Source organism: Panthera leo, chromosome B4 (assembly GCF_018350215.1).
Source record: "Panthera leo isolate Ple1 chromosome B4, P.leo_Ple1_pat1.1, whole genome shotgun sequence".
Lineage (NCBI taxonomy): Eukaryota > Metazoa > Chordata > Mammalia > Carnivora > Felidae > Panthera > Panthera leo.
In genome coordinates, this window is record NC_056685.1 from 28134400 (window position 1) to 28146405 (window position 12006).

Here is a 12006-nt window from a genome sequence, read left to right on the forward strand (position 1 = left end):
ACAAATGGGTGTTGGCAAAACTGGATATCCCCCTGCAAAAGAATTAAATTGGTCCCTATCTTACATCATCCACAAAAATCAACTCAAAATGGATTAAAACTTAAGCATATGCTATCACAAGGTTTCAGAAGAGAACATAGGGGAAATACTTCTTTACATTGATTTTAGCAATAATTTTCTGGAAATGACAGCAAAAGCATAGGCAACAAAAGCAAAAAAAAAAAATAGATAAATGGAATTACATCAAACTAAAAAGCTTCTGCACAGCAAAGGGAAATAATCAACAGAGTGAAAAGGCATCCTACAAATGGGAAAAATGGTCACAAACTACCTATCCAATAAGAGGTTAATATCTAAAATACGTAAGGAATTCATACAACTTAATAGCAAAATACAAATAACCCACTTTGAAATGGTCCAAAGAACCTAATAGGCACTTCTCAAATTCAAATGGCTAAAAAGTATACAAAAAGGTGTTCATCATCTCTAATCATCAGGGAAATGCAAATCAAAACCAAGTAATTTCACATCACACCTGTCACAATGACTAATATCAAAAAGATGAGAAATAACAAGTATTGGCAAGGATGTGAAGAAAAGAGAATCCTTGTACAATGTTGGTTGGGAATGTAATTTAGTATACCCACTATGAAATATAGTATGGAGATTGCTCAAAAAATTAAAAATAGAACTACTCTATGATCTAGTAATCCCACTTCTGAGTATGTAACAAAAGAAATAGAATCAGGATCTCAAAGAGATCTCATGCACCCCCAAGTTTGGTGCAGCATTATTCACAGTGGTCAAGATATGGAAACAACCTAAATGTCCTTCAATGCCCGAATGGATGAAGGAAACACATACACGCGCGCACACACACACAGAAACACAGTGGAATATTCAAGCATAAAAATAAGGAGATATTGCTACTTGAAACAGTATGGATGGAGCTGGAGGATATTATGCTAAGTGAAATAAGCAGGACACAGAAAGAGAAATACTGCATGATTTCACTTCTGTGAGGAATCTAAAATAGGCAAACTTAACAGAAGTAGAGAGGGGGTGCCTGGGTGGCTCAGTCAGTTAAGCGTCTGACTTTGGCTCAGGTCATTATCTCACAGTTTGTGGGTTTGAGCCCTGCATTGGGCTCTGTGCTGACAGCTCAGAGCCTGGAGCCTGCTTGGGATTCTGTGTCTCCCTCTCTCTCTGCCCCACCCCCCACGCCCCACCCCCACGCCCCACCCCCACGCCCCACCCCCATGCCCTACCCCTGCTCATGCTCGCTTGCTGTCTCTCAAAAATAAATAAACATCAAAAAAGTTTTTTAAAAAAAGTAGAGAGTAGAATGATTTGCAAAGGGCTGGGGGAATAGGGAAATGGGGTGATGTTGGTCAAAGGATACAAAGTTTTAGTTATGCAAAACAAATACATTCCAGAGTTGTAATGTACAGAATGGTGATGATAGTTTTATTGTATTGTATACCTGAAATTTGCAAAGAGGATATATCTTAAATCTTCCCACGTACAAAATGGTAACTATATAGAGGTGATGATATGTTAATTAGCTTGATTATGGTGCTCTTCTCACAATGTATACATATATAAAAGCATCAAGTTGAAAAAAATAAGTATGTATAATTTTATATGTCAAGGATATCTCAGAAGAGCTGTTAAAAATAAAAAAAAAATTGGGAAAATATTTTTTATTTAAGAAATGAAATTTTAAGTTCTTAGCTTTTTATATGATGGTGTGGTAATATGTTTTTTCTAGTCTTGTCATAAGCTTACAGCTATCTACATGATGGTAATGCACCAGATTGATTAAAATGGAAAACAAGAAATTGAAAAGACTGAATTTGAATCCTCAGTGAACTCTTTAGTCATTTTTCCTCTAAGATATTGAAGTAAATTTTAAAATAATGTTACTTGACTCAGGATTCGAAGGACCTTGTAAACTAGGAGATATTACAGGTGGACCTAAGTCTTATTTTTAGGGCACCAGAGAGAAATACAGAAGTACATAGAAAGAATGAATCCAGTGCGTGTTTTATAGTTAATCTGAGGACTCAACAATTTGGGTACATATTTGCCAAATAAAATGATCTATGAAGCAAACATTTTCTTGATTGTATCATAACAGCCTGAAAGTTTATATTTGTGGCATTACTCTGATTAATGAAATCAGTTCCAGTGCAAACATTTGGGCTGTTAGATTTACAAAACCGTTATTTGTCCAATTCTGCAGCTGCTACCCTAGTTCTGGCTCTCATCTTTTTACACCTGGTTTACTGTATCTTCCATGCTGGAATTCATGCCGCAGTCTTGCCCTGCTCAAATTTATTCAAGCAATGCTTTTGTGTTTTCCAGTTCCAGTTAGGAGTTTTAATAATCCCTGACTGGTTACCAAATCAAAAGTAAACTCAACCTAGAATTTAAAGTTTTCCAAATCGTACTGACTCTTGCTCTTCGACACAGTTTCTTCATGGTAACATTTATCTTCTCAGCATGGTATCCCACTTCTTGTTTTGCTATCGCATCTTTCCTCTTTAGGATATACTCCTCCCTTACAATGAAAAAAACCCAAAGTACCTTCTCAGGTTTGAGTTTTAGGCTGTTTTAGACATCTAATGTGGATCATCTTATATTCTGGATCTTGAAAACATCATCAGGAATATGAGTATTCTAGTTAATTAGTGGCTTATCGTATCATTCATAAGTTAACAATGCTAAACACTCTTTATTCAGTCAAATTCACATTATAAGAAAATACAGTGCAATGTATTTAATGCTTCATTGATGATATAGTAGGCATTTCACTTAGAAATGTTGATGTATAGGACTGCTGGTTAGTAAAAATGTCTAGTTCTTACTGTCTTTTATGCTTGCTGTTGCTTATTTTTTTGAAGGTATTGTAAATATTTTAACATGTTTTATATTTTTAATCGGCAGTAAGTATCTCTATTCCCCACTCTGAACACGTAACATACTTTGTACATAATAGATTTTCCTAAAATACTTGATTCATTCTGTCAGAAAATATTTATTGAAAATCTACTATATGCCAGGAGATAGGACTTTAGGACTATCACCATGGAAAGACAGTCTGTGCTCTTAAGAGACAGACAAGTAGACAGACATCCCTAATCTAGTGTAAATTCTCTAATAGAAGTAAATACACAGTTGCATGTTGTACCTTTTCAGTTTGGAGAGTGTCGAGCAAACTTTTCCAGTGTCAGTACCGAGGAGGGAATTAGGAAATTTAAGTCCCCCAAACTACACCAGATGAAATTTGTCACCCAAGTAGTAATGTGTTTTTGTTATGCAAATATAGTTGTAAGGCAAATCTCCAGTTTTCTTCCCCTCCAGAGTGCCTCCACTAAATCTTCCCATATAGAAATTCTGGAGCCCCCTCTGAGATGAAGGAATAGCTAAGTTGGGTAAGTAGAAGTCCTCCTGAAGGAGACAAGGATAAAGCGTATTCCTGGAATGGGAATATAAACCAAGGCCCAGTGGTGAAAAGAGAGCAAGGCAGTTGGGGGGAGTAGTTCTCGAAGGCCAGAGTGTAGATTTGGTTGGAGGAGTTGGTGAAGGGGAAATGGTCACTGATGAGCTGCATATGTAGGCAGGAGTCAGGTTGTGAAGGGTTTTAAGACAGTGTGAAGAAGTGGGATTCTTATGAGAGCAGTGGGGAAATCGCTGAAAGGTTTTAAAAGCAAATGAAAAATGACATGATCTATTTAATTTTCAGAGTTGTGTTGAGCCCAATTAGGTTCTTTAGTTTGCATGCTTTTATTAGTCAGATTTTTTTAATGTTATTCTATACTTTCTCTCTAAAAATACTCTTTATAAAAAGCGTTTGGATTCCTTAAATCAGTGATTTTAAAACTTTTGTTTTCCTAGCAGTGGAATTCTTAAGGATTTTAAAATTCTACACAGTTGGTCAGTATTAAAAAATAATAAAAGGAGAAGCACTTTGCTTTTAATTCTGGTACTGTTTAATGTTTACTTTGTTGTTTTTTATGGTGAGGAAATGGAGTCGTAGGGATGATAGTTGTCATGGCTGCTTGCCTGTATACTCCACTGAGGTTAGGGCTTGTATTCTAGAGTGACATTATTACTAGGTAGGGCTCCGTAGTTCTAACTGATGGTAGCAGCAGCTTTCATAATTCATAGTTGGTGGTCTCCTAGGCCTTTACTTTTATTTATTTGACAAATATGTATGAAGTATTCTTAGTACTAGTGATATTTCTTTGAGCAAAACAGACACAACTCCTGACCTCATGGTGCTTTCGTATAATGGAGGAGATGGATCTTAAGTAATGCTACAATGTAATTACACCCGATATAATAAATGCTGTGTAGAAGGGGTGATTTATATTGGGAGATCATTGAAAAAGTTATATTTAAATAGAGATTTAAGCTGGAATCTGAGGAAGTAGGCAAAGACAGAATGTTCTAGGCTGGGGTTATAAAATGCATGAATTCTCTGAGGTGGTAAGGTGAGTGACAAGGGGTAAAGCTGGAGAGGGAGGCAGAGGCCAGATTATGGAAAGACAAGTTAAGGACTTTGACTTTTATCCTCAGTCTAATGAGAAACCATCAAAAGATTTTCAACGGGTAATGAAATTAGATGATTTGTCTTAAGAATATTACTCTGGCTGATGTGGAGAAATGGGCTAAGAAGAGCTAGAATGGATACAGAGACATCAGTTAAGAAACTATTACAGGAGTCTTATTCTAGAGTCTGGCACACAGGCTATCAGTAGATATTTGTGTATTCGCTGGAGGACAACTATATCACTGCCTCTGTTATGACATCTCAAATCATCCATACTTTAACAGAGTTAAATTGAATATTTTCAAGAAATCACAGAGTAGTGCCCATTTGTGCTAATGTTTCCTCAAAAATTTCATATTTTTAAATTACTTTTTCACATTGACGAATGTGAAATTCATGTATTCAACAAATATCGAGTGCTTAGAATACGCTAGATATTAGCTGAGGGGCTGAGGACATAGAATCAATGAATAAGATAGGCATGATATGATATCTGCCATCAAGTGGCTTCTAGTCTGGTTAATCAGATCTAAGCAAAGCAAGCAATATATTGACCTAATCCTGTGGCATGGAATTTGTCCATTTATCTCAACCTCAAGACCAGGAATGTCCTAGATGAACCATGTGACCCTTTCATCAATTAAACTACATCTTCTCCTTACCCCCTCTTGCTTCTAATTTATACAACTAGGTTTCTACTTTATCTTTGCTGCAAATTCAGCCCCTCATAAATCCTAACACATACGTCAGGGACCTGACAACCTAAAGATTGAATCCCAGTTCTCCTTTAGTCTTACAAAAGCTGGGACCTTGCTTAATGGATTACTCTTCTATTGCTGCATAACAGATCACCACAAATCTAGTGGTTTAAATGACACATATTTATTATCTCACATTTTCTGTGGATCAGGAGTCCAGGCATAGCTTGGACTAGCTGTGGACCAGCATAGCTCCACTCAATGCTGCAATCAAAGCATCAGGCAGACTGCGTTGTCATATGTGGCTCAGTCTCCTCTTCTAAGCTCATTTAGTTTACTGACAGAATTCATTTCCTTATGCTTGTAGGAAGGCTGCCCCTCTCTACAGGCAGTTCACAACATGGCTCTTTGCTTCTTCAAGAACAGCAGAAAAGAGAGAACCTCTGCTACTTGGAGTCTCTGAGCTCAGGGAGGCCTTAGGGTTGTTTTAGTTTTTGGCTGATTAAGCCAAGCCCACTCAGGAAATCTTTCTTGACAAACACAGAGTCAACTGATTAGAGACTGGCAGTACAGCTGCAAAGTCCCTTCACATTTGTCATATAACCTAACATTATAATGGGAGTGGTAGCCCATCATATTCACGGGTCCTCACGCATACCCAAGAGGAGGGCATTATTCTGCCTGTCTCATTGCCTCTTTTTAAAATCTCCTACATCTCTTGGCTTCCAGCAAGACATGCTCTTCTTAGGCTCTCCATGTCTTTGATGGTTTCTTTTCCTCTCTGTCTCCATTTCATAAATGTTGAGGTTCCCCAGAACATCCCATTAACCATCCAATATGTTTCTTGACCCTATTATCTATTGTTTCCCACTGGCTGAGGGCCAGATTCCTACTAAGAATAAATCTAAGAGCAGATTATTTTTTTCTCCGGTCAGTGGCAGAAGAACAGATTAATCATGTAACGAATAAAATAAAAGCGATCTGTTATTCTGCCATCATTCTGGCATCCATTTGGGGAGAAAGGGGAAGTTCCTAGTTTAAGGGAACATGATTGGTATCAGTGCCATCTACTCAAGTTATTCATGGTTGGTGAAAAAAACCCTGAAGATGGTTGGGAAAACTTCACCATATCAGGAGATAGGCAGTTGTGTCAGCTGATTCTAGAAGGTGTAGCTCCAGTAGCATTGGGGAGTACTGTCTTGTTATGCCAGGGTACCTTAGAAGAATGTGGGTATGTTATGACATTCATTGAGAGGGACTAAATATGAATGAGTTGGGCAATAGCGTGTTATTAACCTATCAGTTATTTCAAAGTATATTGCTAAAAGCAAATACATCCTTTGACGTTAGCCACAGAAACATTTTTCTAGATATGTCTCCTCTGGTAAGGGAAACAACAGCAAAATTAAACTATTAAGACTAGGGGCACCTGGGTGGCTCAGTCAGTTAAGCATGTGACTCTTGGTTTCGGCTCAGTTCACGATCTATTTCATGAGTTTGAGCCCCACGTCAGGCTCTGCGCTGTCAGCACAGAACTTGCTTGAGATACTTTTTCCATCCCTCTTCTCTGCCCCGCACTCATGCAGTCTTTGTCTCTCTCAAATAAATAAACTTCAAAAAATTATGAAAAAATAAAAAATAAACTACTAGGACTATACCAAAATAAAAAGCTTTTCCATAGTGAAGAAAACCACCAGCAAAACAAAGAGGCAACCTACTGAACAGGAGAAGATATTTGCAGATAATATATTCAATAAGGAGTTACTATTCAAAATTAATGTAAAGAACTTACACAACTTAACACCAAGAAACAAATAACCCACTTAAAAATGGACAGAGGACCTGAACAGATGTTTTTTCCAAAGAAGCTATACAGATGGCCAACAGACACATGAAAAGATGTTCAACATCACTAATCATCAGGAAATTGCAAATTCAAACCACAATGATATATGACTTTACACCTCTCAGAATGGCTGAAATCAAAAACACAAGAAATAGCCAAATGTTGCTGAGGATGTGGAGAAAAAGGAATCCTCGTACACTGCTGATAGAAATGCAAATTGGTTCAGCCACTGTGGAAAACTATATGGAGGTTCCTCAAGAATTAAAAATGGAATTACCATATAATCCAATAATTCCACTACTGTGTATTTACCAAAACAAAAACTCTAATTCCAAAAAGATATATTTACCCCTATATTTATTGCAACATTATTTACAGTAGCCAAAATATGGAAGGAACCCAAATGTCCATTGATTAATAGATAAAGTAGACGTGGTATATGTATACAAGGCACTATTACTGAGCCATAAAAAAATCATGAAATCTTAACCATTTGCAACAATACAGATGGACCTGGAGGGTATAATGCCAAGTGCAGTGAGTCAGTCAGAGAAAGACAAATACCGTATGATTTTATTCATATGTGCAGTTTGAGAAACAACACAAGTGATCAAAGAAAAAAGAAACAAAAAACCCAACTCGTAAATATGGAGAACACACTAGTGATTGCCAGAAGGGAAGTGGGTCATGGGGATGGGTTTAAATTTTTTTTTTTTCATAAACTCAACTCCCGTATAGGGCCGAAACTCACAACCCCGAGATCAAGAGTTACATGGTCTACTGACTGAACCATCCAGGCACCACGGAAAAAAAATTTTAATAAAAAGATACGTTCATACATTCTTATAGTTTAAGTGTAGCAATTGCAACCGAATTTCACCTCTGTCCTCTAGCAAAATTGAGTATCTTGCATACAACTCAGTTAAGACCTTCAGTCTTCTATAGTCTTCTTAATTTAGGAATAGCTTGGTGGAATTTACTTGGAAGAAGCAGTCCCTTTCCTCTTTCTGAAATTACCTTAGTCTCTATTCTTATCTGATTGGTTTATTGTTAAAAACCAGCTTAGAAAAAAAAAGGTTAGACATTATTTCCCTACTAAAGCATTTTTATTTCTAGAAACCTGCTCCCTAGTGCCCATCCTTGAGAATGTTCTTTTCTCTGTTCTCTACCAGATTTGTGTCAGTTACATATATCAAGATGTATTACAACTTATTTACGTGTTTGTCCACCCTACTAGTGAGGTCCTTGTGCATGGAAATTGATATATTCATTTTCTTAACTACAGTCCCTGACATGACAAATGCTCTATACATATTTTAAATAAATAATGAATAAATCATTGCACTAACCCAAATCATAATATTTTCACTCACTTGACTTCAAGTGACCAGATCTGATTCCCTCAGATACATACACTGACCCTGATACACATATTTTTACTTCACTCCATGGATATATAATGAAAGTAGTGGCCATTCCTTCTGAAGCTACTTTGGCCTAGAATTCTCTGCCTTCCCAAGCTTCCCCTGCCCCTGCCTCCCCTCCCCCCCACCATCATCATGTTTTAAAGTCATAAGACCAGACTTCCAAAAATATATTATGGCTGGGACAAAGTCTTTTTGTCGTGAAGCCCTGTAAGTCACTCCAGAAGTATAGGAAAACGAAGTGCTTAAAAAAAAAAAAAAAAAAAAAGGAAAAGGAAGTGCTTGGCATAGGGTGTAGCAAATAGCCAAGGATCTTATTAACATGTTCACATTTGAGTGGACTTCTGAGCCTCTGAAAAAGAATAGGAGCTATCATCCCAGCATCCTTAGGTTTGGGGATTAGGCCAAAGAAGACCTTCAGAAATCCCATATTTTGAAATGTACAACACATTCTTAAGGTTGTAGATACTGAATAATTTTAAATATAATATTTGGACTAGGAAGGAGACTAATTTTATATTCATACTTAACAGAGAGCTGAGTCAGAGATAGTATCTTCAGATTCTCATCTCCACTGAAGATCCTTGTATATTTGTTGAAAGCAGCATTAACAATGGCACAGTATAAATACAGAGAGCAAACCGAAGGTTGCTGGAGAGGAGGTGGGTGGGGGGATGGGTTAAATAGATGATGGGAATTAAGGAGGGCACTTTTTGGGATGCGCACTGGGTGTCATATGTAAGAGATGAATCAATCACTGGATTCTACTCCTGAAGCCAAAACTACACTGTATGTTAATTAACTTGAATTTAAATAAATTTTGAAAATAGAAACACCAACATTCAGTCTTAGTCTTAGAATTACATTTATTTTTGAGTTGGGTTTAACAAAACTTCACCTTATTGTTGCCTCTTGTGTTGATGGACTATTCAAATGTGTTAATAACAACCTGAAAATGTTAAGTATGAATATACAGATAATAACACTTGTGTATAAACCTATATAAGTCAAAAAAAGATGGTACAATAGCATCATCAGAAATGTGGCCTTGGAAGAACATAATCTCCATATTAGAAATGTTTTTTAATATTAAAATTAATTCTGTAGGACTCTAGGAGTATAGAATTAAGAGAGTGTGATATGGATAACAATGCTTCATTGATTTCCGAAACCTTTATGTAGCTCTTCTTCTGGAATATGGGCAGAAATTAGTTTCATGGTTTTCTCTGTGGGCTTCATTTTCTGTTGGTACGTACCTTGTCAGAAGGTATCTAACTGACTATAATTAACAGCTTTTGTTTAAAAAAGAATCTTTTGTGGATAGAAAACAATGCTCACAAGGTGACTAACTTTTTATTGTGCAAGAAATAATGTTTTTAAGCTACAGCTCTCAAACAACCAGGCAAAGGTAATAAATGATTCAGTAAATATTGGGACACGCATGTGAGTTTGTAAGAGATTGTAGAACATGGGCGCCTGGGTGGCTGAGTCAAGCATTCACCTCTTGATTTCGGCTGAGGTCATAATGTCAATGTCATGAGATCAAGCCCCACATTGGGCTCCACACTGGGTATGGAGCCTGGTTGAGATTTTCTCCCTCCCTCCATGCCCCTCCCACACACAAGTGCACACATGCTTGCTCGCTGTCTTTAAAAAAAAAAAAAAAAAAAAAAAAAAAAATATATATATATATATATATATATATATATATATATATATAGTAAAACATGTTAATATTATGCATGATTTTCCAATCTTCTTTTGTTTTCAAGTTATTTTGATAACAAAGGTTTATGCAGTAGGCATACTCCCACAAGGTTCTGTTACTATATCATGTGAACACATAAAGGTCAGTGTTTAAGAAACTAAGTAGTCACAGAATTCTCATTTATCTCTTCCCAAAATGTAATGTTTTATCTTTTGTTATCTAAAAATAGGCATACTTGTAGGAAGAAATGAAAAAATGGGGGAAACTTGGTTATGTAGAAAGTCTGTTCATCCAGAAACCTTAGGATTTTTAGTCTGAAAACTTAACAGGAAATCTTAAAATAGTCAATTAAAATCTGATTGTAGTTACTTGGTGTCAAATGTTCTTCAGACCCAGTCTTTTGATTCTGTTAGTTCTTAAATGAGGAATTTGGGTAGTGTGCCATTCTCATTTCAACAGATCATTTTTGAAGGTGCCATAATGGTAGCATACCACTCTGGAATCACGTCAATAATTTAGATTTTTCTTAGAGATTCTGTAATGATCAGTTATTATAAAGGACATGTTATACAAAACCACAGTGTTTTTGTTGTTAATGTTTGTTGTGTTGTCTTCGTTTTATTTTGATTAGTTGGTTTTAGCTCATTCTTTTAGATCCTTGCCTCCTAAGTGGTACTTTATCCCCTTATTCTCAATTTTAATTTAATTAATTTTTTTTCTAAAAGATATTCTGCCACTCTGTTAAACCATTCTACAACTTCTTCTCTAACATGTTTATATAAATTCATATTGAAGAAATACATTCAGATTATCAGCTATATGGAGTAATTAATAGCCAGTGACATCATCACTGATACTATACATTTTCCTTGTAGAATGGTCTTTGCATCATGACTTCGCATAGCATTGTTTTAGGTAGATCAACAAATCAATTATTATATTTTATTTTTATTATACCATAAGTAATGCCTCATAATAAATGAGATTTATTGGGGAGAGTTTTTTTTCTTTTTAGGCTGCTGTGTTTAAATGGTGCTGCAATTTAGTTATTCCACTGAATCCTCATAGAGTGCATACCTGACATAGTTAATAAAAGACTTTGTTAGCTTTCTGTATATTGAACATTTGAGAAATACACAGTTGTGTTGTGCATTAGGATTTGAATTCCTTATGTACAAGAATATTTACTACCTTCTTTGTTTCATTTCAGAATGACCTTATTCAAAAATGTATGAGGCTATTTATAATCGACTCTGTGGCAGTGATTAAAGAGGTGTGAATAATAGGTTATTGGAACTTGACAGCTCCTGGTTTGCTAAACTAGTGTTAGAACATTTATGCTGCTCAGATGTACTTTATATTTCTAAGGTGGGAATTTCTCTTTTGACATGTGGGTTATTGGTATAATGTATTCCATAGGTTTTTATCTTTAAAGTGGTTACCAAGTCATAGTATTTTATTGATTTATTTTATGTTTTATATTTTCTTCAACTTAATGAACCAACATTTTATGCTTAATAATTATAACCTGAGTATGGGTTATATCAAAACAATCCAATATAGACAGAGGATTGGTCCCTAAGCACAGCACTGGCCTACTATCTGAAGCTTTCCTATAAGATAAATGCAATCAAGATTTTATTTTTTAATGAAAAAAACCGTTTCTTACAGAAAATTTGAAAATGTTTAGTAGGTTGATATTCATCAGTTGTTACTTTGGGAAGAATGTCAATATATCTGAAGATATTTGGAATAGCACACTATATCCAAAA

At 35.9% G+C, this 12006-nt stretch overlaps 1 protein-coding gene across 7 annotated transcripts in view; it reads left to right on the forward strand.

The window, feature by feature from the left end:
- Window positions 1-12006, forward strand: part of ZEB1 (zinc finger E-box binding homeobox 1) — a 198413-nt gene that overhangs the window by 92396 nt on the left and 94011 nt on the right. The window contains exon 4 of one of the 7 annotated variants that reach the window (XR_006204625.1): window positions 11445-11461. The exons of the other annotated variants lie outside the window; for them this stretch is intronic. The gene's annotated coding sequence lies outside the window, so the exon portion shown is untranslated. Of the gene's footprint in view, window positions 1-11444; window positions 11462-12006 lie in introns of those variants that run through there. 7 annotated transcript variants of the gene reach the window in all.